Raw genomic sequence first — 25,356 nt, forward strand, 5'->3', positions numbered from 1 at the left:
TGATTAGCAAACTGTTCTTCAAAAGATTGAAGTGAATCTCATTAAAGAACAAAGTAGATGTTGATTCCAAGGATAACTCTTCTCGCTAAGACGATCCGATATTGTTGAGCGTGACGAGAAAGAGTTTGTTGAGCCTCTAGGGATTCAAATTACAAATAAATCTTTTTCTCACAAACCCTAAAATTTTCTCTCTTAAAGCTCTATCTTTAAACTCATGTATTCTCTCCAAATATCATCTCTTCAATCTTATATATCATCTCATAAATCAGGAAAGAAATATCCAAATCATAGTGAAAGTTAGAGATGAAAGTGTTTAACGAACGGCTGTGATTAACTCTTCAAATCTGCCAAATACAATCGCCACCATCGATGGTTCCTCACGACCATCAATGGTTCCCCGAGCACCATCAATGGTTGCTTGTAGATCATTGATGGTTTGATTTCGAGTTTCTAAAAACCTATAATTGAAGTGTGGTGACCATCGATAGTTCACTGTAGACCACCTATGGTTCGAAATGGATTCTCTGAATTTCTCTAATTGTTCACTATATACCATCGATGATTCACTGTAGACCATCAATGGTTCCAATGCTGAAATCAACGTAAATACTAATTTTTGCATCGTTTTGCATCATAATCTTCGTATACGTATTTTCACCTGTACTATTTCATCTCAAACAAATATTAGAACCAAACAAGACTTTTGTTACTACTCAAACAAGAGTCATTATACTTACTATATCGTAGTAGACCATCAATGGTTCCAATGCTGAATCTGTATATCTGTATATCTGTATATCTGTAGACCATCATCGGTGACTTTAAAGGACATATAGCAAAGAGGAAGCGAAGATAGAACAGAGCATGCTGAATCTGTATATCTGTATATACGAATTTATTTTTATATAGATCTTGACAAGCTAACTTAGCTCAAACCGAGGAAAGGGTTAAAAACATCCTTAATGTTTAATATGAATGGATGAAATATAATGACCTTGAGCATCTGTAAGTGCTGATGTTAAACATGGAAGATCACAAATCCTGCAGTTAATTTTCAGCTGATAATCGCGAGGTGAGGTCTAGCCAAAGTGTTCTGCCTCCAAAGCGTAGGATATCATTAAAGCAACCTGGAAATGGAAATGTTCAATAGAGGTTTCTAAGGAAATAAGTAAAAGAAGTTTCTGGTGCATACTGCGATTTTTATGTAGGGTGTATGAGGAAATGTTGATTATTGTCACGAAATAAGAAGTCCAAATCTTGTAAATTATGGCCGAAATAGGAATTTAAGAGTTCAGAATCTTCAGATCGCCAGGAAAGGGCTATGACGGATTAAGAATGTAAGTTTAGCATCAGTACAGGGAGTTAAAATTTGAAGATTGGAGGGAGACTGGGAGCACAATAATATATCCAAGTAATTTCTGCACGGCTACACATTTTAGCCTAGTTACTTGCATACTAAAAACCCAAAAGGTAGGAACTGAAGAGCAAAAACAATACAATATCCTTGGAATCAATTGATGAAAGCAAGAAAGGTGTAAAGAGCACCAAAGAACACAAACCTTACTTACTGTTAACATTGTTTAGTATTGGTAATATTTTAATGGGTAATTGTGAAATAAATGCAGTTTCTATGCTAATAGTGAAAATTCATATATGGGTATTTGAAGAACATGCTCCTGAGTTCTTTTGCTAATAAGAAGTTTTGTACAGATATTTTGTGGAGAATAGCACTCCTTGCCAGTGGATGCCTAGAACTCAGCCATCTACATAACCCATCCAGCTACTGCAATTTCGTATCTTCCACTGGTTGCAATTACAAAGCTCTAGAATTAATGATGTGTAGTCGAGAGACTGATCTCATCAAATTCACATGAACATAAATCAATATGAATGGAAGAGAGGATACACGCATTTCTCATGTACACGATGTGAAATAAAATGAAATATAAGTTTACAAAACTGATCCTAGAATTGATGTGGCAACTTCCCACTTGTAAAGTTGCAGACAACTAAAGCAGTTGTCACCTACCATAGTCCTCTGAATATGAGGGGAAGAAAACTGATCCTTATGGGCAATTAATATTTGAAAGAGGTCCAAAATATATTGGTTCAAGCTGACTTAATAATTGATTTGTAGTCGTAGCTCGTATGAATAAAAAATTTGAGGCTTATGTGAGCAAAAATAGAATTATATAAACAGCTTAAGTTGTTGATTTGTGCTCACAATTTCAATAAATTGTTCTAAGCTCTGAAAACTATAACAAAAAACATGCTGGCTAATGAAGTGGTACCTTCAGCCTGAACAAAGGTAGAACTGGAGATGTATGTGAAGCCATTTCAGCAATGTCAGCCCTGGAAAAGATATCAAGAAGAATGAAAAATATGTGCTGCATCAACTGATTACCCGACAAACTGTGATAGAAAAAAAAAGAAATAAATTGCTCAGTGAGTATTTCATACGGCAGCTGGTAAGAAAACAAAGCATCTGTGTTCACTTTTCAGGAGCTTCCAGTTCCCATTTCACTTTCTGATGAGAACTAGCAATATTGGGTGGCATATGAGTTGGAAGACACTGAAAATACAATGACGAAGTAGAACAATTTATATGTTGTGATTCTGTATCTGAACCATTATTGGGCAGGTTTTTAATGTCTGTAGATATAAGTAATTAACTGCTGAACTTTTTTGTCAGCTTACATTGTTAGAACTGCAGGTTTCATTTGCCATTATTGTGTCTTCAATATAATAGTATATAGACCTAAACAGCAGATCCACCAACATGCTCTCCAAGCATTTTCAAATCGCACCATCTTCTCATGTCAAAGCCTCTGTACCTGCATCAGGAATCCAGTTATAGCAAAATAGAGAAACTATTTAGACATAATAATTAAGTAATCGCCTTTTAAGGATACTATCATACTAAGAAGAATGAGAGGGCATGTTACAACCTAGCAAGGGCTGTGAATCTTATAGAGACATTCATGCACAGTTTCGCACGGATCAATACAAGCGTTGTAATGGCTAGCAACTTCTCAAGCCAAGCTCAATCATGATCTAGGTACAACTGTCGAACAATCTGCACTCAAGATATCCATTGACCAATGCAACCTTCTTATATTTATGACTATCAACAAGGCAGACTGTGAAGTTCCTGGTGCAAATTGTGCAGAGAAGACATGTCGCCGATGTATGTTACTTACATGGTCTATGGAGGGTCATAACAGAGACTAAAATGTTATGACATTGTGACGGAGAAGAATATCCAATCGCCAGCCTCGGAAGAAGCGGGTGATAGACGCAGAACTGAAGAAGCGACAAAACCCATGACAAGTATAAACTGAGGCCATTCATTAGTTTTCATTTTTTCCAAGTTTAGGTTTTTTAATCGCTAAGTCGGTATATCACAGGAGTTCAACAATTTCTTCCTTAATCCAACCTCATATCAAGATCTGAAATGAAACTTGGTTTACCCATTTCTTCCTTAACTAGTTTCGACATTCCAGACATTACTCCTTTTTGGACATTTAAACCATAGATAGCTAATTTAATGAACTGCCAATTGTTTGTCAACTACAAAAGTGTAAAAGTTTGGAGCATGACTAAGGAGATTTATAATTGTCAGCATTGATAATTTGGCCATAAATCACAGACTGAACCCACAATATATTTATACTTAAACACTCACGCTCACCTTATTATCACTACCATCAATACAACACACTCTAATATAACTTAGGAAACTATATGCAGATATATTTCTGGATAGTTTCTATTAAGGTTTTCGAGCACTAAACTATTAAATATTTGAAAGATGAAGAAAAATACCGCGTATATTAATAATCATTAATCAACCAACCAAAGTCTCCACATGTCATGAAGGAATATATCTGCAAAAACCACACACAAATTAGGAATGGATTAACCAACCCCCACAAATAAATAAATAAATATAACAAAAAACATGGAACAGTGGAAAACCAAAAGCGATGAAGAAAATATTATTGTGCCAGTGCCACTTATTGATGTAATTAAACACTCAGTTAAAGAGTCAAAAAGAGAACGAAAGCTCATCACACGTATATACAGAAATTGAAAACTAAAAACTAACTCGTTGTCAACAAAAGCTGATGAAGCGTTTTTTTCCCTTGTAGTTTCCATTCTGCACAGCTTTTAGACAAATTATATATGTGATGTGATGCAATTTTTCTTAAAAGTAACAGTTACAGGTAAGCAAAACAGTTCAGATCTTCAGGAACATCTCTAAGATAATAAGAGTTCGGATGATGCATTCTCCTTAAGAACTTTTACCACCCGTCCAAGTGTGCACCGGATTATTCACTTGCATAAAGCAAGAGGAACAATGTATTGATAAAAGTAATGCATGGTAAAGCATACAGAGACTGTTGACTCCTTGCAGGTTCTATATCATAAATCCAATGTTTGGAGCACTTGAAACAAGCTCAGACTTCAGAGACCGAGGCAGCAAAAAAGGATATGACAGCCATTAATTCGACAAAGGAAGTTGCTTTTACAACCGCCCTAAATATATGAAATAAAGGTTCTACTCCTGTTACGTAATTTGCCGTGAAGCCTGTTCAAGGATACAGTCTATTCTTATGTGTAGCTAGCCAAGTTATCTTTCAAACAATGGTTGTTTTTTTAAAGAGATAATGCTCTCGCAAACCATAATCAAACATCTAAATAGTAGGGAAATAGTTTGTTACTAGATTTAATTTTCATAAATATGAGATAAAGATAGGGCATTAAAATTATTTAGCCCATTGGTTCTGAAAATAGACTTCTAGTTGTTCATAATGATGTCAAACTTCCCTTTGATCTGGCATCAGAATTGTAATCACTGCAGCAGCGTAGCATGAGTCTTGATGTGCTCTTTCTGACCCTTTTTTGGTTTTTGATTTCCAGTTACTTGTTGGATGCTCAAAGATTTATTCTATGACCATACAAGAAATAAAAGATTGCATAGCACAATGGTCGCAGCGTATGATAAATTATATGTAGCTTGAAAGTATATGAGAAAGAAACACAATCAGCAAGTTTTGAAGAGGGAAAACAAGAGATATTGGTCAAGTTGGATTTCTTAACGAGGAACGATAGGTTTTTTTCTGTAAGAAGAAAGAAAAACTAAAGAATGAAATGCAAACTGCAGTCATAAAAAAATTATGACCAGAGGTATCTAATCGTAAGAAGATTGCCTAAAGGTATCCTTCTGATGCATCGGTTCCAGCAGTAGCAGGTCAAATTGTGAATCTGTGATAGTTACGAGAAGCAGCCAATATATAATGGACTAAACCAATAAACATGGACAAAGGCAATGGAGTATTTGGGTTATTGTAATTAGCTACCAAATTATGATCTTTTAAGAAAATGCTAAACTATTGGAAAAGCACTCCACATAACATCTTTAGGAAACAAGGTTATGTACAATAATATTGGACTGGCAACATGACAGGATAAGGACTGCAGAAAGCAACATCAATATCAGAGGCTCATAGGATAATTAGACGTCATGTTTTATATTTTGCGCATTAAAGGTACACTCACCTGGTGATATTAAGATGGATTGAACTGTGGATATCTATATGATGAATTGTTCAGCATTGAGAGAAAACCTTTCATGTTATGCCCTTGAATTTCACAAGTATTAGGAAAATCCACTCTGCTATCTTCTTCCAGCAACTTGAGCTTGTGATCTGAACTATCACAAGGAAGCATATCACAGTTTGCTAGTTATCCAATCAGTCTAAAAAACCACAGGCATTCTTTAATCCATTATGATTGAGCTTTTTTCATCAATCTGGTCTAGATTTCACCCTTTCAATCCTGAACTTCCCAAGCAAAGATCCAGAGTATGATCAGTGTTATTAGCTGCATTAGCCCAGAAACTGACACATTCACTCATAAGAACGAGATTGAAGCATACAGTTCTTAGTGAATGTACACAGTTACAATTAAGCTCATATTGGCGGTTAATATCTGCAAGATGTCCAAAATTTATTGGCCCGAGTTATAATTGATTGTCATTTTAACTTCATTTCTTGCATATAATACTCCCACACACCACACTCTTCTCAGTAAATATGAAAACTAGTTCCTTTATGCCACATCTTGCTTCATCTTCCGGCTGATTTGAAGTAAAAAACTCACATGAACCAACAACTAGAGGCTTATGTTGAACAAAAATCGAAGAATTTAAATAGCTTAAGTTGCTTAATTTGCATGCACAATTCTGGAAATTTGTTTTAAGCTCTGCAAACTATAACTAAAAACATACTGGATAATGAAGTGCTTACCTTTAGCCTGAACAAAGCTAAGAATGACCAAATGCTGCAGAGCTACGACTGGAGATGTTTTTGTAACCAATGCAGCAATCTCAATCCTGGAGAAAAGATATAGTGAAGAATGAAAAATAAATAGATTCCACATCAAGTGATTATCTGACAAACCCAAACATGAAAAAGAAATAGATTGCTCGAGGAATATGACATACCACAGCCAGAAAGGCAACGGAAGCACCGCAGCATAAGAGTAGCATCTGAAAAAGCAACCACTATAAAACAAACATTTAACCTGGTATTCAAGGAAAGGAGAGTGATTAACTTTTGCAGATAAATCCATTACACAATACAACACATTTAGCATAGCTGACATATATGCACCTAGATAGCAAATAGACATCTCCTTACGTGTCATCAGCATGTTTCACAAGAAATGCAGTAACTGCCATTTATCTCCAGTCATTGTCTTGCCAATCCATAAGGTCTGATTGGGATTCAGTTTCTTCTCTGAGGCAGGGAAATTTCATGGTTGAACAATTTCCATTTTCAGTAGCTTCCAGTTCTCCTTTCCCTTTCGAATGAACACTAGGAAGCTTAGGTGGCATATTAGCTGAGACTTGAGAGCCACTGGAAGTACATCAATGTACTAAGACTAGATATGTGTTCAAATATGTATTTGAACCATTTTGATGCAAACTTTTATTTTGTGTACTTGTATATTTTAGAATCCAAGACATCAAAACTTGCTTGGGCCGAACAGAGATAAGTAATAAATCCTCACTTTTTTTTGTTGACGAAATCATGGTTAGACCAGCAACTTTGACATGCAGCACCGCAGCATAAGAGTAGCATCTGAAAAAAGCAACCACTATAAAACAAACATTTAACCTGGTATTCAAGGAAAGGAGAGTGATTAACTTTTGCAGATAAATCCATTACACAATACAACACATTTAGCATAGCTGACATATATGCACCTAGATAGCAAATAGACATCTCATTACGTGTCATCAGCATGTTTCACAAGAAATGCAGTAACTTCCATTTATCTCCAGTCATTGTCTTGCCAATCCATAAGGTCTGATTGGGATTCAGTTTCTTCTCTGAGGCAGGGAAATTTCATGGTTGAACAATTTCCATTTTCAGTAGCTTCCAGTTCTCCTTTCCCTTTCGAATGAACACTAGGAAGCTTAGGTGGCATATTAGCTGAGACTTGAGAGCCACTGGAAGTACATCAATGTACTAAGACTAGATATGTGTTCAAATATGTATTTGAACCATTTTGATGCAAACTTTTATTTTGTGTACTTGTATATTTTAGAATCCAAGACGTCAAAACTTGCTTGGGCCGAACAGAGATAAGTAATAAATCCTCACTTTTTTTTGTTGACGAAATCATGGTTAGACCTGCAACTTTGACATGCAGTAAGTCTGCGTGTCTTCGATGCAAAGCATATAGACCTGACAGCAGGTTCGGCCATGTGCTCCCTACCTACCCATGTCAAAGCCTCAGTAGCTGCATCCAGAATCCAGAGAAAGCAAAACTTCTTCATTTGGGGCACAATCAAATAAGTAATCGCCCTTTAAGGGTACTAAGAACATATTTAAAGCTTAAGAATGATTTAAGCATGACTGTTGGACAATCTGTGGTCAAGATATAACTGGTTCAATGTTAAGCTTATAGTTCAGTTATCTATGCATGTTTTATGTTGCTCATGTATAAGAAGTAACGATTAAACCACTTCCTTGAAAATTATACTAAGAACAGTTAGAGGATTCACTACTCAATATTGTTCAATTGTTGTACTAGTGCCACTTATAATGTTATTAAACGCTCAGTTAAAAAATTGAAAAGGGAAGTAAAGCTAACCACACATATATATAGTAACCAGACATGAAAAACTAATTCATTCTCTCAAAAAACTGATGAAGCATTCTATACTTGTAGTTTCCATCCTGCACAACAGTGACAAATTATATGTGATGCAACTTTCCTAAAAGAGAAGGGATGAAGAAGCGACAGTTACATACAATGCAAAACAGTGCCAGTGTTCAGAAACATCTCCAAGATAAGAACAGTTCTGGTGCTCAACTCTTGCACTTGCTTCGTTCCAGTAAACACAAAAGAGAGAGAATAGGTGGTGTGCTGCAAATGCATCCATTGCCACCAGTCTAAAAAAGAGAGATAAAATAAGTGGTGTGTTGCAGGACTTATATGGTGTTAAATTAAACATACAGTCATTACCGTGCGCATTCATATAGATTCAATGTAGTAATCAGAACACTGGTATTACAAGAAATCCCATGGGCCCCTTTAAATTGACTGAATAAAGAAAATTCTCCTCTATCTTACTTGACTTATCAACTTTAAGACCATCTGACAAAGCACACATGCTTAGATTACCCTGCTGATCACCACATATGAGGACCCGCAAGAAAATAATTTTCAGTCTATAGAGTAGTTTTCAACAATTTCCAACAAGAGAACCAATATAAGCAGCATAAGATTAAGTTGATTTTACATGTGAATAAGGAGTGCTCTCTATCAACGGACAACAAACTTTTTGACATAGAAACATATATCATTCAATTTTTAGCTTACAGATAGGTTAGTTAGCAATTATTTCCAGTGATGCAGCAGTTGTAGAATTATGCTTCATCAAAGTGATGGAATCAAACTGAGCTGGAATCAGTATACTTACAGGCACTCGATCATGATGCTTTGCAAGGATATCTTTCGACTCCTCAAATCTCTCCTCTCAAGATCAATGCATAATTCCACTCGATAATGAAACTTTGCAACGATGCCTTTCTACTTCTCAAATCACTCCTCTACAAAATCAACAACAAACAATAAATAACTGTAACAAATTGGAATCCGATGAGATGTAAAGAAGAAGAGGCAAACCAAAAAGTGAATGATATCTTCTTCTTCTTCTTCTTCTTCTTTGCATGCAACGTTGAGACTGCGTGTAATTGCACTCAATAATGATACTTTGCAAGGATCTTAAGCTCTCCTCTGCAAAATCAGCAACAAACAATAAACCCATGTAATAAGTTGTCAAATCTTCATCTGTTCACAAAAATGCCAAATGAGATCAAGCACGAGAGATCATAGAAACAAGTTGTAACACAAAATTGAATAAATTGTAGCTTTAGGTTACCTCACTTAGCATGTTCACCTACATAAGGTCAGTGTATATAGCAAACAGGAAAATGCATGAAGAGTTGCAGATCGGGACAATAACCGTAAGTAAGGAAAACTAAAACGCAAGGGAAGAAGAAACAATGGGTGAAAGGGGATACAAAGTTTTAATCAGTAAAAATCATGCTTCAAAGTTTTAATCAGTAAAAATCATGCTTCAAAGTTTTAATCAGTAAAAATCATGCTTCAAAGTTTTAATCAGTAAAAATCATGCTTCAAAGTTTTAATCAGTATGAAAGGGGATACAAAGTTTTAATCAGTAAAAATCATGCTTCAAAGTTTTAATCAGTAAAAATCATGCTTCAGCTTTTCAGAGATTAGTCCTACAACTTCGATATATTTACTGTTTTATGCAGCAAATTTAAACACACTCACCGAAGCAAACCCAGGTTTCATGAGCGTCTTCACCAGCGTACCCAGCTTCACAAGTGTGAGAACCTTAATAGAGGACAATGGCTTATGCTTCACCTGGCAATGAAGATAACTTCAAATGATAGACTCGAATGCGCCAAGTTTCCATCTTTTCTAGGGTTTTGTTGAAGATGACGCAGTTTGAACGGGAACTAGCTCGAAGATTGTAAAAATGGAGAGAAATTCGAGGAGTGGAGAAATTAGGAAGGTGAAAGACTGAATCGATATGATGTTTATGTTCTTGATATTTTTTTGGATGGCTGGGGTTTTAATTTAGAATCCCATACCTTTTTTCTTAAAAAATGCTTCATTAAAGTCCAGGGTCATCAATTATTTTTAGAAATGCAACAACTACAGGAATATGCTTCATCCCAGACTTCCCAGCTAAGACAGCCTTTGTAGTAAACATGTTCTTTTCTGATGGTAAAACTACTGTATGGTTTTAGAGGATGCCAGATGCGCATACATGGGTAGGTCCTAGCGGAACCAAAGAGAAACCTCTCTTATTTCTTCTTTTCTTCCATTATGCAATTTGGCATGCATGATATATGATCATCCAGCAAACATAATTAAATCTTTCAGAAATCAGATCATTGAGATATAGGTGAATGCTTCATTAGTCATTACATCAACAGGAAACAATTAACTCAATTCATCTATTCAATTAAAAGTGCAAATTGAGCAGGAACTGGTATACTCACAGACATTCAATCATCATACTTAGCAACGATATCTTTCGAATCCTCAAATCTCTCCTCTACAAAATCAACAAACAATAAATAACCCTAACAAAATGGAATTAAATAAGATTTAAAGAAGGGAAGGAAAACCAAAGATGAATCTTCTCTGAATGATTTCATCATCTTCCTTGAATGCGAGATTGAGCCTGCACATAAATACGATGGATCATGATTGTTTGCAAGAATCTGTCTACTCCTCATCTCTCGTTTGGAAAATCAACAACAAACAATAAATAACCCTAACAAAATGGAATTAAATGAGATTTAAAGAAGAGGAGGCAAACCAAAGGGCGAAGGCGAATTTTTCTTTGAATAATCGCGACTTCTTTCTATTTTGACTGTGAAATTGACTCATGCATAATTGCACTCGATAATGAAACTTTGCAAGGATACCTTTCTACTCCTCCAATCACTCCTCTACAAAATAAACAACAAACAATAAATAACTATAACAAACTAGATTCAAATGAGATGTAAGAAAAGGAGGCAAACAAAACTGAATGATATCCTCCTCATCTTCTTCTTCTTCTTTGAATGCAACATTGAGCCTGTGCATAATTGCACTCGATAATGATACTTTGAAAGGATATCATTCTACTCCTCCAATCTCACTTCTACAAAATCAACAGCAAACAATAAATCCACGTAATGGGATTCCGGTATTTATCTACTTAACAGTATTAAGAAATCCACGAACAATCGTAGATCAAGCCAATAACTGCAAATTAGGGAACCAAAATACAAGGGAATAAGAAATAAAGAGGACACATAATTTAATCAAGTAAATAATCGTGATTTGCACAGATTAACTCAACGAATTCAATATATCAGATTTTTATACACTACAAAAAGGAGAATATAGCAAATTTAAACACTCACCGAAGAAAACATCGATTTCGGAGTGTCTTCACCAGCATACCCAGTTTCACGGATTATATCATTATCATTCAGAAGAAAACCCGAAATAGCAACAAAATTAAGATCATGGGCTATATCATCATTCAAAAAAAAAAGATGCTAATTTAAACAGAAACTAGAAAAATCCACAATTATAGCAAGAAAACTTGACAAATCTAAGGATCATATCCAACGACTTAGATTAAGATGCAGATCATCAACAACCACCAAGTTCCATTAATAAGCAAAAAATCTAAAAAGATCTTAGATCTAATTCAACCAACCATACAATACCCAAGCAGAAATTCGTCAACCAACACAACCAAATCTGAAATTGACGAACCAGGTATAGCAAGAGGTTTGATCTCAAATCAAATGGAGATTAAATGATTAGAAATCTATACTGAACTAGTACTACTTACTACAAGCATTATCTGAGCGTCCCCATCAATCTCCTCGTCATCATGCATGATCTCGGTCTCTTGCCCCTGAATTGTCCTGATTGTCGTCTCAACGTTGACCACCTCAGTATCCTCATCGTGGTGATCTTCCTCCTTGTAATTGTAAATTACAGAGTGATGAAACAATAAAAATTACGGGTGATAAATGGACCTTACTAAATTCTTGTTGCTTACGTCAATCCCCATTAATAGGAAAAGGTAACAGGATATTGTGATGGCCGCATCTGGCTGACTTGTTGAAATGTAAAAAAATTTGAAATGTAAATAACTGAAAAGTTTGGGAGGTAAATCAACACATACTATTATAAGAAAACTCCCACTCAATTCACAATGCTTCCCCAAAAAAATTCAGAGATTGCCAAAAGCATCCCCAATTCCCAGACTTATTGAAATGTAAAAAAAATTGAAATGTAAATAACTGAAAAGTTTGGGTGGGAAATCAACACATACTATTATAAGAAAACTCCCACTCAATTCACAATGCTTCCCCAAAAAGAATCAGAGATTGCCAAAAGCACCCCTAATTCCCAAAACTAACTCTCTCTCTCTCTCTCTCTCTCTCTCTCTCTCTCTCTCTCTCTCTCTCTCTCTCTCTCTCTCTCTCTCTCTCTCTCTCTCTTCGTTTGTACGGTGATCATAGCTTCATGGCCAGTCACAAGACTTCAAGGGCAACTATGACAAAGAAGGCGGCCGCCAAGAAGATCATTGCCGCCTACGTGGAACATCCGACTACAAGTCTACGATGGCTTCTCACTACTCGCACACGCATCATAAATGTAAGCAATTATGTGGCATTTGACACAACAACTATGAAAGGGAGGCGGAAAAGGTTGTTCACGAGGAGGATCACTGTGAGGTGGTCAACGCCGAGGAGGTAATCGGGGCAGGTCAGGAGCAGGATGTCGGAGATCATGCATGATGACGAGGAGATTGACGAGGAGGACACTTAGATAATGCTCGTAGTAAGTAAGTAGTAGTAATTCAATGAGGAGTTAATTAGATTTCTAATCATTCAATCTCCCATTAATTTGAGATCGAACCTCTTGCTACATCTAGTTTGTCGATTTTAGATCTGGTTATGTTGGTTGACAAATTTTTGCTTAGGTGTTGCATGGTTCGCTGAATTTTAGATTTAAGATCTTTTTCGATTTTTTATCATTAATGGAACTTGGTTGTTGCTGATGATCAGAATATTATCTGAGTCGTTTAATATGATCTTTAAATTTGTCAAATTTTCTTACGATATTAGTGGATATTTGCAATTTCTATTTAAAGCATCTATCTTTCATTTTTTTTCTAAATGATGACGATGATATACCCGTGATCTTTTTGTTGCTATTTTTTATGACAATGGTGAGGCTTCATCTAAAATTCAAAATAATTTCAAATGATAGACTCTAGGACACTAAGTTTACATTTTTTTCTTGGGTTTGTTGAAGATTGTAAAAAGTTATAGAAATGTAGAGAAATTCAAGGCATGGAGAAATTAGGAAGGTGAAAGATTGAATCAAGATGGCATTAATTTAAGGGGGAGAGAGACATACCTTCTTCTTCAAGCTCAAACCCTAGATCGTCAGAAATCATAGATCGTCAGAAGTCCCTAAATTGAGACCCAGGGCTGAGATTCGAGAGAGGGCGGGAGGGATCAAAGCATACGTGGTGATTTTATTCATGCGTATACAGGCGTAAACAGTACGCGTATCATTTACTAGTTTAATGCATATTTTGCCGAACAATTTTTCAAAACCGACCGAATTTTTTTTTTTTTAAAAATCGACCGTTTTTTTTTTATTTATCAAAATCGACCCGATTTTATGATTAGCAGGTTAATCACTATCCTAAATAATCGGGGTTGCCAACCCCGACTATTTAGGAGGGTGTTAAACCCTAATTAAAGGGTGATTAGCAGGTTAATCACTATCCTAAATAGTCGGGGTTGCCAACCCCGACTATTTAGGATAGTGATTAGCCTGCTAATCACAAAACCGGGTCGATTTTGATAAATAAAAAAAAACAGTCGATTTTGAAAAAAAAAATCAGCCGGTTTTAAAAAATTGTTCTATTTTGCCCGATCAAAAAATGTATGAAATTTACAAAACAAACCATAAGGAAATAAATAACTTAAATAGAGCCCTTAAAAATGTGAAAATTATCAGCAACCCTCGAAAAAAATAAGGAAATAAATAACTTAAATAGAGCCCTTAAAAATGTGAAAATTATCAGCAACCCTCGAAAAAAATCTAAAAGCCCCTTAAATTATAGAAATTACAATCAACCCTATGAAAAACTCGGATTTGCAAACAAACACCCGACAAATCTTGAAATTGAAAACAACCCCTTAAGGTTTGAAAATTACAAACAGCAGCCCGCCCCCACCTAAAAATTACAAACGACCCGCAAAAAACCTGAAAAAAAACTCCTGACAATTTCAAAAATTATAGAAAGACCCTGAAAGATGGTTCATTTGGGTAATCACTAGCTAAAATAACAAAATATTACTAGAAAAAACATTAAAATAAATTTAGCGCCATTTATCTTTTTTCCATAGTTAAATTGTCAATTTGAGAATATATAATTATCTTCTACAATCTAATGTAATCTAGTTGGAGATATTGTATTGATTATTTATTTATTTTAGTAAATGAATTCCATTAGCTAATGGAATCCATTTGATTCAAAAATCATATAAAGACCCATAACTTCTTATCGGAGGCATTGGTCTCCAAATGGCTCATAGAGGATTCTTGGCTACTGCTTTCTTGTGCTTGTTACTTTGCTTAAGTTTTCAAGGTAATGCAATAGATGTAAGCAAGTATGAAGGCAAGATGGAATACCAGGTACCAAACTTCATCTTATATATTGAAAACTAGTGTGTATTGTAGTAAATCAGTTTATATTTGAGGAAGATTTTATTATTTTCACACACTGGGATGATGCCAGAATATTCCACCAGGTAAGGCACCAGTAAAAATAGTAATAAAATATATTACCAAGAGATATAATTATAGTTTTTCACTAAAAAAGAATACACTTATCACTAATAGAGCATAGAAATTTGAACTGGAGATTTACGACACTTTCTACTATGATACCTTTATTCTTGTTATCTGATTCTTTTTACATTGAAATATATGAAATCAAAAAAGAAACGATCAACCTATCATAAATCTTATGAGATATTAGCTCAATAACCTTTCTCGCTTATTCCACTATTATTCAGTGTATTTTGCCTTATTTAATGTTAGCAGCTTTCTTTCAACATATCACCTATATTAATTTTTAGATTCTTCATTTATAGCTATTGCTCATGGCCTTCAACTTCTCCAAACATCATATCCGTGATTTTCATTTATGGCTAGTTACTTAATGATGCCTTTCTACAATTAGCTAAATTCTTTTTTTTCGTTACAAATATCATGATAAACTTGACCATATTTACGCCAATTATTTAAGGTTTTATTACAAGTTAAGTTTATGATCATCATTCTATATTACTTTGAGATTTATGTTCTTGAGAGAACATTTTGAATCAAATATTAGATAAATAAAATTTATTGCTAGAAGACTAGATTGTGATTTTCTTATTATGTATTTATTTCCTTTAAATAAATACCTTGACACCACGCTGAATAGAATCAAAAGAGCATACCATGTTTCGTAGTGATTTGTGTATTAGATATATCACTTAGATGAAAATTTAATGGTGGAATATCTCTGTAGAATTTTAATAGAAGCAAAAGTTTTAGAATGTAAACTGTACTTGCAAGAAATTTTATAGCTTTGTATATGATGGATTTAGATGCTTATTTTCACTGGCACTAGAGATTAGAGAGATCATTGCATTAACTATAACCTGGCAAATAAAAATAGTCGATTGAGATTTTCACTTATCCCACAAGACCCAACAAACATGATGCCCACCCCCACCCCCACCCCAAACAAAACCTACGGTATGTACCTAAACTTACATGGTAGACTCTGTCTCTATGTACCCCCATATCTTTAGTAATTCTACATTAGACCCTTAAAACTTTATATCTCTAGACTGGACCCTCAAATCTTCATATTTGTTCGAAATAAGGGTCTTCTTTAAGTCAACTTATTAGATTTGAGATTGTACATCAAAAATTGAAGGGGTATTTTGGGGTGGGGGTCTATTTAAAGCAACTTGATGAACTTGGATTTGTAAATGTGAAGATTTCAGGATCTAATATAATTAACAAAGATTTGACTGTCAAAAAACCTATTTTTTAAATGTTTCTAATGTGGCAATCTGATTGTGCTACGCAGCATACATCTATTGCCTATGCAGAAAGTTTGGCGCTAGCAAATACATATTTTGCAAATAAATATTTTGCCACCGACTCAAATGACAATGTGACAGTTGCTGCATCGACTCGTGTAAGTTCATTATCATACAAGTGCTATGGCTATTAAATAATGTATTTTATAAGTACCACCATGGTCAATATTAGCTGGTGATATTCATGATACAGCAGGTTGTAATGTTGATTTCCTTATTATTTTTCATTTTATATTTGTAAGCAAAAAGTAAAACCATTGAGATATTATGGATATTTCTTACTTGTGCTTTGAAGAATATTCTTCAATACACACACACACATATATTGATACCTCCCTTGAAACAACGTAAAGTCATAGAAATCTTTACATTAATTGTTATTTTCTCGACTGCTTTACGAAAATTATGTTCATTGGTGTGCTTTCTGGGTGTAGGTGGCAATACTTATTACAAAATTGAAGGTGCATATTATGGTGCAAAAGCAACATTAAATGTATATGGTCCACCATCAGTGACGGATAATCAAATAAGCGGATCACAAATTTCGATTCGAAATGATGGTGATCTCATAGTAGCTGGATGGCATGTAAGCAGAAATCTTTTTATTTGCAGTTTCTTTTATATATTTAGAAAAAGAATGTATTCGTGTATTCTACTAAATAGTTTTCAAGGTATAACACCTTAACTTTATCACGTCTTAGGTATACCCGGAGCTATACGAGGATCATGACACTCACTTCTTCGTTCTTTGGAGAGTAAGTGACAGCTGTTAGAAGATTTGTCCAAATTAACTCATATGTTAAATGAGAAATAATAGATATAATGGCCTATTAAGAGAGAATAAATTAGCTCTTAATGAGATTTAATAGTAGGTTGTTAATGGCAATTATTAGGAATTAATGGGTGTATTAATCTGAATTAATTTTGAGCCAGATTTGTCCAATGCTTTTAGTATTCATATTCATAGTATACTGATCAAATTGCATTCTTTACAGACAATTTCTTTGAATTTTATAATTTTGTAGTCAGGCCAACAGAAGAAAGAATGCTACAATTTGAAATGTGAAGGATTTAAATGGGACGATGCATCTCCCTTTGTTCCTTGGTATAAGGTTCAACCACTCTCCGTGTACAATGGAGCTCAATATCAAATTACTCTTAAGATTAAAAAGGAATGGTAAATGTACTTTGTCACATGCCTTATCTTTTACTATTGAATCTAGATGTAAGACAATGGTCACAAAATAAGAAAGAAACATCTAGAAAAAATTGATATCCACAATAAGGACAGCATTATGTTCAAGATTATTCAATGACAAATTAAGAAATTCATTCTCATAGTTGTAAAGTATACGTAAAAGGGAATAGCTCATATTTGTTTATTTGATTAATTATTTATTATTAAATGTCTTGTCAGAATCTTGATACTGGAGATTGGTGGTTGTATTATGGGCCTAATGGAGATCAACCAGTAGGATATTGGCCTAAATCTCTCTTTACGACGTTGGCTGACAAAGCATCACATATTTATATCAGAGGAGAAGTTACTTTTAAAAGAGGTGGACCAAGCCCACCAATGGGCAGTGGCCATTATGCAGTAGAAGGATATAAAAAGCAACATATGTGAAGAATATACAATTCATAGATCAAGATGGTCTCTTATACAAGCCCGAGAATGACACATTAACTCTCGTAACAGATAGAAGCAAATGTTATGGTATATCCACTGTTGACTCAGTTGATTTTTATTTTGGTGGTCCTGGAGGATGTAACCGAAACACCCAGAAAAATATATCATCGTTGATTTCTATTTATCTCTCTATATGTGTGTGTGTGTGTGTGTGAAATAATACATTTTTTATGTGATTGTTATGGACGTAAATTTGTTATGCTTCAAGTTTTTCCATAAAAGAAAAGCTCCCCCACAACCCTTTCCTGCAAAGCACAAGGTATTCAATTATTGGATCTTAACTGAAGATATTAATGTCTCTACTTAATAAATATGTATTCCTCAGAACCTCAATACATGAGAAGTAGCCTCTAGCAGTAGAAGACCAAACTAATTTTGCATTATAGTTGTCGTGGTTGTATTATTCTAGGAAAAATGAATTTAAATACGAGAGATAATTGATTTTAAATAAAAGCAGATATCAACAAACACTTGTAAAAGTAAAGGAATTTTGTTTTCATTTTAGGTATTGTAGGAACCAAGACGTCAAGACCTGCTTTGGCCCAACAAAGATAACTAATATTCACCCCCATGCTCCCCAAGAAGTTTGGACTCTAGAGTAAGCCTAAGAGACCTTGTCTAGAAAATATTAAGGATATGATGACACTTAACTTAGGAGGAGCTGAATGGAAGAATGTGATTCATGAAAACGATCCCAAAAAATTGGGATAAAAGGCTTTGTTGTTGATTCTCTTGTGGATGATATTTAATATCTACAGGACTGACCTTGGAATCAATTGATTGAAAGTAGGAAAGAAATGCGAAGAGTACCAAGGAACAGTCACCTGCCATACTTTATTGCATCAAATGCTTCTGGCTCTCGAACACTAACTACATGATGAGAATGCTCAGTCAGCTTTCCATATTGACCAATTTTCCAACACCTTATTCTTTGATCCAAACCAGTGGACAAGGCCCACGTGCCATAAGTTCATATGCCTGAAGTTAGAAATAGTTTGTGTGAGCAATATGCATTAAACTAGTGGTGGTTGTGGCGTGGCCTAATGGAGGCTGCTATGCTCAGCTGAAAGCATATACCAGTCTTTTAAGTCAAAATTCCACAGGGACAGGTGACATTAAACACACCAGAAAATGAAACTCAAAAGTTCCATACAAGAAATTGCTTCTAGTTTTAAAATTTTGATAGACTAGTTTGCCATGATTCATCCCATATGTAGACTGTGTAGTAATCCAAAAAGAGATCGATTAGTCGATACCTCTGTGTCAATAATGTATCCTAAGCTTGGCATGATTCATCCCATATATAGACTGTGTAGTAATCCAAAAAGAGATTGATTAGTCGATACCTTTAACTGCTGAAGTGTGATCTGACTCAACTGTCTCGATAATGTATCCTAAGCTGATATTGGTTACGCATGCCATGACTAGAATACTTCTCGGTGATGATTAATTCTGAAAGAAATCAATTTCCCATCAGTAAAATTATAAAATCCAACAGTAGAAGTAAACAAGCATAAAACCATACCTGACTCCTGACCTAGTCCACAATCCTGCATGTGGTTTGATTTATCAGTTGGCTGAACACTAAAGGAATCCCATTCATTGTTTTCCTTGTTAAATCAAAGAAAATATAGTTCACTGTCTGATCATCTCCACAACTACAACATGGTAAGAAATTTCAGGTTTTGACTGCAGACATTCTTTTCTTTCTGAAACATGGTGGCAGTGAAGGCCAGACTGATGAATTGAACTGAAAATATGCAACCGCAAAATCTGACATATCTCAGATGATGGCATATTGGTACTCTTCTGAGCACTCGTTAGGGTATTTGCGTCAAGATGAGGGGTCAACTGAAATTTGTTCGGCACTTTGGCCATTACTACTATTGTCAGCTTCTGTATGGTTAAGGAAACTCTGATAGTCTCCTGGGAGGACTGATTTTTCAAGGATTTCCACCATCCATCTCCCTGGCTTACTCTACCTGTTTGTGACGTCTTTGAAAGTACATAAGCATTTCTTGTCTGAACTCCACAGTTCTTTGCATAAAACCATCAATGGTTGTGGTACTATCCAAAGTAATACTTCCATCGCTAGAACCACGGATGATGATATATGAATTTCCTGATCTAACAGTATCTGCAAGTGCCAAAATACACACGATTACAACAAAATGGCAACTACAAAATGTGCAGTTCACTAGCTCATGTTAATTATGAAAAGTACACACGATTACAACAAAATGGCAACTACAAAATGTGCAGTTCACTAGCTCATGTTAATTATGAAAAGTTAATTAGGATGCGTGCTGTTTTAGAAATGACTCTAACCAGTCAATGATAAAGAAAAAAAATAAGAAGTCATCTTTATTATAGTTCCAAGGAGCTTCAGCAGAAAATTACTAAATGTCCAAGTGAATTATAGAATGGGAGCACAAACAACAAGAAGGATGTCCTGAAAATATCTAAAAATATATATGGCTCCTTTTTCCCCTTATTTCAAATTTATCAAGTTAGAAACTTTAACCAAGAGAATGAAAATCGGGAGAAGGTGCGGATAAGAAAAAGGTTAGAAAGGATAGGGCATGAAAACAAACTATGGAAGAAAGGGTGCTGAAACTTCTCATGCACATGAAATTGAGGAGGGAACCAAAGCACATGGCAGTTAGTATTCTAAAAAGGACCCAAATATATTGATCCAAGCTAAATTATAACTGATTGTCAATTTTTAGTTCACTCTTGCATATATTACCCCCACCCACCCACTCCTCTCAATAAATATGTAACCAAGTTTCTTTATATCTCATCTTGCTTCAACTCTCAGCTGATTTAAAGCTCGTATGAATCAACAATTAGAGGTTTTCATTGAACAAAAATAGAATTATTTAAACAGCTTAAGTTGTTTGATTTGTGTGCACAATTCTGATAAATTGTTCTGAGCTCTGTAAATTATTACACAAAACATGCTGGACAATGAAGTGCTTACTTTCATCCTGAACAAAGCTAGGAATGACCAAATGCTGCAATGCCAGAATTGGAGATGTATGTGAAACCAATGTAAAAAAGTAAACCCTAGAAATAATATCATGCAGAATGAAAAATAAATATATGTTACAGCAACTGATTATCCGACAACCTGTGATAGGAAAATGAAAAAGATCGCTTGGGGATTCCATACCACAGCCGGTAAGGCAATAGAAAAGCCCACGGTATCAGAGTAGCTTTGCGACAAGCAACCACAACAAAACAAACATTTAACCTGGTATTTGAGGAAAGATGACAGATATTTCGTAGATAAAACAATGATACAGTACAACTTATTTAACATCGCTGACATATATGCATCTAGATAACAAATAGGCATCTCCTTTCCTGCTATCAGCATGTTTCACAACAAATGCGGCAACTGCCACATAACTCCAGTCATTGTCTTGCCAATCCATAAGCTCTGTTTTGGGCCTCAGTTTCTTGATTTTAGTTAAATCTGAGTCAGGCTGGGAAACTTTTCATTGTTGAACAGTTTCCTCTCTCAGAAGCTTCCAGTTTCCTTTTCACTTTCTGATGAGCACTGCAAACTTGGGTGGCATGTGAATTGAGAGCCACTGGAAATACATTGACAAAATAGGACTACGTACATGTTCAGAATCTGTATTTGAACCTTCATGGTGCAGATTTTCAATTTCTGAGCTCCTATATTGTAGAAGCCAAGACATCAAAACTTGCTTGGCCACAACAGAGATAAGTAATAATGGCTCATCTTTTTTGTCAGCTACACCATGATTAGAGCTGCAAAGTTGACTCACAGTATTTATGTGCATCTTCAATTAAAGTATATAAACCTCACGGCAGATCCAAAGACATGCTCCCCAAGCAATTTGGATTTGCACCACCTTCCAAGGACAAAGCCTCTGTAGAGAACACTCACTTAAGTAATAGCTTATTAGGGGTACTAAAAAGAATGAAAGAGGATGATTTAAGCACAACTGGTGGACAAACCGTGCTCAAGATAAACATGGCTCAATGTTTAAGCTTATACTTGAGTTACTAGTGTAAACTTAATGCACAATAGACTACGAAAAGCATCATGTTCTATGATAATCCACCTATGCATTCTCAAACAAAGATCAACCAGTTAAATGCAATATTTTGTAATCAATGTACACAATAAAATCCAGAAAATGGAAAACAATAAATACAATGATGATACTGACCCAACCAGCAGCAATATCCTACAAATTTGATAGTTTGGCTACTTGATCTGCATATTCTGAATTAAGGGTTACATCATCCTTGAAGGAAAAAGATTTTGAACCATATTACAGATAACTAAACTTTCAAAAGAAATCCATAAAATCCTTTGAAGGCGGGTCAGTCACTCACTCACCATGACTATTTTGAAATGCCCATGTCCATCTAGTCATCCTACCAGTATACAGTCTCTACAAGTCTATACACTGTACACGGCAACACAAACTTGGCCAACAATAGTAAAACTGGAATGTAAAGCTAAATGGCTAGAATATGAATGTCAGATTTAAGAATATTTAGTTTGCATGTCACCATAACTCGCAAGAGTTGAAGAATATGATACCCGCAAATGGTGTCCGGAAAACAATCTTGCTCGCTACTTTTATAAAGAGAACGATGCTTTAAATAGAATGAGCAAAAATATCAAGTTTCAGTTTAACCAACTGATAAATGACAACTAGAGATTTGAGAAAGTGACCTTGTAATCGCACAGTTCCATCATCACACCCTGTTGCCAGCCATCAGTAACAATCTTTCATAGGAATGGATTGCATTCCAAATGTAATGTAGTATACAAAATGTGCTTCTCTCCATGTTGTCGTATGTGTAAACCCTTAGGAATTAGCTCGCTCTCCTTCACTGATAGCCACTGACTACGGACATGATTGTCAACCAAGAAGGAAAAATAAATATCACTGTCAGTTCACATCATTGTCCTAAGTCCTTAGGTACATAAAAAATTATGATTTATCATATGCTAAATAAAAGATTATATGCTTAGGGCTTTGATTGAGACACCCATCATATGATCTTCCTACCGATCCACAACCTTGAAGTTTCTCAAAAGCATGTCTTTTCAGCAGTATTTTGGTGACCATTCTGTCAACTTTACTAAGAATCAAGAATATGAAGTTGAAGCAACAGCATTCTCAAGTAACTGAATAGTATCTCCATTTTTGACTCGAGAATTTAGTAGAGAATTTAATAAACTGCCAATTGCTTACCAACTACAGAAAATGTGAAGTATGAGGAATTCATGACTAAGGAGATTTATAATCACCATCGTTGAGCAGTTTGACCGTAAGCTCGCGGGCTGAACCCATAAATATATTATATTGCCTATGTTCACCCTATGACCACTACCCACCCATGTTACCCACACACCAATACAATTTAGGAGACTATGTGCAGATATATTTCTCTATAGTTTCTGTCAAGGTTTTCTAGCACTAAACTATTTAATATTTGAAAATGAAAAAACAGGTATAACACATACAGACAATCAACCAATTAAAGTACATGTCGCATGGAAATTAGGAATGGATAAACCTTGGACAATGTAAGGCACTGGCAGACAGTCCAGACAAAAACCCTTGGGCAATGCAATTTTCTTTAAAGAGATGCGAGGGATGAAAAAGTAACAGTTACAGACCTTTAGATACGCAAAACATTTCTGATTTTCAGGACCATTTCCAAGATAATAAGAGTTTGGATGCCACCATCCTCCACCAGAAACTTGTACCACCTGCTCAGATGTGCACAAGATGATTCAGTTGCATAAGCAAGATGAACAAGGTATTGCTAAAAGTTCCACATGGTAATGCATAGCAGATAAAGTAGGTTCCATATGATAAATCTGCAGACATATACCCTACTGCATGATATCCCTGATTCAACTTTTTCTGAGATGCAAACTCCACTCAGAGATACTGAATTGTGCTCAACTCTTTCACTTTGCTTCATTCCAATAAATTCCACATGCTGCACATTTTTGCTACACCTGAAATAACAAATGCATCCAGCTCCACCTGTCCATAAGAGAGAGAGAGACAGAGAGAGAGAGGGAAAAAGTGGTGTATTGCAGGATGCATATACAGCATATGGCGTTAGATTAAAGATTCAGGCAGCCGTTATCGTGCGCACTTCAAATTCATATAAATTTGATTTAGTAATGGAAACACAGGTCACAGAAGAAATCCCTTGGTCCCCTGTAAATTGACTGAGTAAAGATACTTCTTAATCCCTTGGTCCACTTTAAATTGACTGAGCAAAGGAACCTTCTTGTCTATCTTACCCGAGTCATCAACTATAAGACCATCTGACAAGGGATAAACACTAAAATTACCCCGCAAATCACCACATATCAGGACCCACAAGAGTATAATTTTCAGTCTACAGAGTAGTTTTCTACCATTTCCAACAAGACAACCAAAACAGCAGCTTAAGATTAAGACAGTGGATTTTTTACGTGGGAATGATGAATGCTCTGTATCAATGAACATAAACATTTTAACATAAGAAACATATATTATTTAGTCTTTAGCTTACAAATAGATTAATTGCCAATATTTCTAGTGATGTAGCAATTATAAAAATAAGCTTCATCAAACCATGTGTTACATGGGTACGGGTACAGTTACGGGTACCGGTATAGTGTGGGTGCAGGTGTGGGTACTGAACATGACTTGGTATACATTGAAATTTAATAAATGAGATCAGTATTAATCTATTCAATTGAAGGTGCAATTTGAGTAGAAATCAGTGTACTCACAGGCACTCGATCATTGATACTTTTGCAAGGATATCTTTCGAATCATAAAAATCTCTCGTCTGAAAAATCAATGACAAAAAATAAATAACCCAAACATGGAACTAAATGAAATTTAATGAAGAGGAGCAAACCGAAGGATGAAGGAGAATTCTTCTTTGAATAATCCCAGCTTCTTTCTATTTTGACAGCGAAATTGAGCTGTAATTGCACTCGATAATGGAAACTTCGCAAGGATTCCTTTCTACTTCTCAAATCAGTCCTCTAGAAAATCAACAACAAACAGTAAATAACTATTGCAAATTGGAATTAAGTGAGATGTAAGAAGAGGAGGCAAAGCAAAAGTGAATGATATTTTCTTCTTCTTCTTCTTCTTCGAATGCAACATTCAGCCTGTGCATAATTGCACCCGATAGTGATTCTTTGTAAGGACATCATTCTACTCGTCAAAGCTCACCTCTACAAAATCAACAGCAAACAGTAAATCCACGAAACGGGACGTTCGGTATTTATCTACTCAATAGTATTAAGAAATCCATGAAACACTAGATAAGCCGGTT

At 35.3% G+C, this 25,356-nt stretch overlaps 1 pseudogene; it reads right to left on the reverse strand.

The window, feature by feature from the left end:
• Positions 1-25,356, reverse strand: part of LOC109832528 — a 118,035-nt pseudogene that overhangs the window by 42,906 nt on the left and 49,773 nt on the right.

The sequence above is a fragment of the Asparagus officinalis genome, chromosome 3, assembly GCF_001876935.1.
Source record: "Asparagus officinalis chromosome 3, Aspof.V1, whole genome shotgun sequence".
In the NCBI taxonomy this organism is placed as follows: Eukaryota; Viridiplantae; Streptophyta; class Magnoliopsida; order Asparagales; family Asparagaceae; genus Asparagus; species Asparagus officinalis.